Consider the following 2,731-nt stretch of genomic DNA (forward strand, 5'->3'; position numbering starts at 1 on the left):
TCTTTGATGCATCAGCCTGATGCTCAAGAAGTGGAAGAGGGAGAAAGAGAGAAAGATGATGGAGGAGAAGAAGACATTGATGATGACTATGATATGGCATCTGACGTCAAGCTTTTCCTTCCAGCCGTTGATACCGTTCTCTCCAGGGTCAACGAAGTTCACCAAGAGATGCCCCGCCAAGGCGATCTTGATGCGAACTTCCTAGCCCTTCAGGCGGACATTCAAGAAGTTCAGATTCAGCTCCAGACTCTCCAAGAAACTGTTCACGCCAACAACGACGCCATTGCTGTTCTTCATAGTAGGGATGACGATGCTCAGGTGATTGCTGATCAGCAGCTTGGACTTCTTCAGCAAATCCTGGATGTTGTCCGTCAACCAGCTCCAGTGAGTGCACCCTCCTTTTCTGCCAATGATCGCACCCAGCTCCATGAGACGCGTTAGGCAACGACAACTCTAGCCAATGCTTTGCAAAGGCAGGAGGATTCCATGGTTCTCCAGCGACAGCGCTTGGACGAACTCTCTGGCCAATTCTCTCAAGTCTTAGCCAGAGAGGGGGAGATGAGGTCCAACGCTGGTGGATTATCAGATGCTGCTCCTACAGCTTCTCAGGCTGTTGGCCCAGTATCAGCTTCAGTTGCAGTTGAAGCCGAGGCTCTCGAAGCTGAAGCAGTTGCTGCTCCTGTAATCACGTCCACCGAAGCTGCTCTAGCTGAGTTTGACGAAGCCATCCCTAGGGATGATGTCCATACCGTCACTACTGCTGGTGATGATGATGATGTTGATGAGGATGAAGATGATGATGATGAAGACGATGATAAACCTGTCATTCCAGACACCGGAGATGATCTAGATGGTGACGACGACGACGATGATGAAGATGACTTCACCATCAAGTTCCAGAAGCCATCAACCGTCACCACAGGTGTTGCCCTCAGGGAAGCTCAATCCCAGGGGGAGCAAAGACAAGGCGAATCGACTCTATCAGGGCACCAGGACCCCAAGTCGAAAGGCAAGGTGGTCGCTGAAGAAGGCAACTTGAAGGTACTTTTCCCATGCCCTCAACAAACCTTATTTGAAGACTCTACCTCTCAGGTAGTGATTACTTCAGAGTATCAACTTCATATCCCTTCAACAACCTGCGGTCGACTGGAGTGGGTATCTGATCAACCCAGCTCTTATCCTGCAACAGACCAGCAGATGTCTCAGCTTAAGGAGTCGCTCGACCAGACTAGAGTTTGACTTCATTTCTGAAGCTGAAAGACTCGAGGCAGTAAGGGCTGAAGAAGAGCTAGAGCTTCAGAAAAAACAGACTGAAGACAGTTTAAAGCTGGCCAAGTCTCTAGCTGCTAAAGTCCTTCCCAAGAAAATGTCCAAGAAAACGGTGAGTGTTGTCCAAGCCCAAGCTAAACTTATTTCTATGGCAGAAGCTGAACGCAAGAAAAAGCAAAAGCTAGCGGACAAGGATAAGCAATGGAGCAAAGCAAAGCTGAAAAAGAGACTAAGTCCCCGCCCAATCATCAGCGTCAGCATCAGCGGACGATCTAAAGACGGTGGAACACTGGTCTCAATGCTCATCACCAGGGACAATCTTGATGCCATTACCGAGTACCCTGCCTATCCTGGCCGCTGTGGATACAGCGAATGGATGGAGATCAGATAAGCCATTCAGCAATCCAAGTCGAGATACAAGACACTTATCGAGGACACCATCAACGAGCTCATCCAAAGGATGTCCAGGTATGTCAAGGTTCCTGACAGGACAACTCTGAAAAAAGGTGGGAAGAAGAAAATAAAGCTCTCTGATCCTAATGAAGGACCATCCCTAAGGAACGAACATGAAACAAAGTTCTCCTTAGATGAAGTCCTGAAGGGTCATATGGGTGTTGATATTTCTATGTTGAATCTTGACTTGCCATATAAGGGTCCCTATACACCCAACTCTATGCATTTTAAACCTGAGTTAGGAGTTATATTCCTTGACTATGAAGGTGAATCAAATTTTAGAGAGTGTCAGAGCTACATCTATTTCCAATGGATCACTTGGCTTATCTCTTGCAATGGATAAATGATAGCATGCCTGAAAAAGTTGTTGATCTGAAAATACGAAGAGAATTCCTACGTTGAAGAAACCTTGGTGAAGATGTACCTAGCTACATAGATCTAAGTGTTCTAGAATAAGATTCTCTTTGTAACTGAAATCCACTTTTCCTTGTAAATCCTTTTTCTATATCTTCTTTCATTGATTGTATTTACATTCTGTAAATTCTGAACATGTACTGTAATACTTGTATTATTTCCATTGATTAATAAAATGAGTATTCCATGTACTTCTCTGAAAAAGATCCCTGAAAAAAGTAATAGGGACACAAGTCTATGAGTTCCAATGTTACTTTTTCCGTTCATTGACGTTCTATAAGTCAGTGAATAAGCTTTCAGTTTTAGTTTCCGTACTTGTAATTTTCTTAGATATAACTTAAGAAAACTTCTCAAGCTGAGACTGACCAAACTGGAAAAGATTCCAAAATAGTAAAAAAGGACATATACTTTATATGTAACTTTTCCTTACTATTATTTGATAAGATAACTTTCTTGATGTTATCTTGTTATCATCAAATAGGGGGAGATTGTTGATCCTCTCTCTCAGTAATTTGATGATAATCCCTTTTCCCTTTCATGTTGTATTTGTGTTTATGTATTTTCAGTTCCAGCGATCATCACTGAGTATGTTCAG

This window comes from Cynara cardunculus, assembly GCF_001531365.2.
Source record: "Cynara cardunculus var. scolymus isolate 2C chromosome LG 13, CcrdV1, whole genome shotgun sequence".
Taxonomy (NCBI): domain Eukaryota; kingdom Viridiplantae; phylum Streptophyta; class Magnoliopsida; order Asterales; family Asteraceae; genus Cynara; species Cynara cardunculus.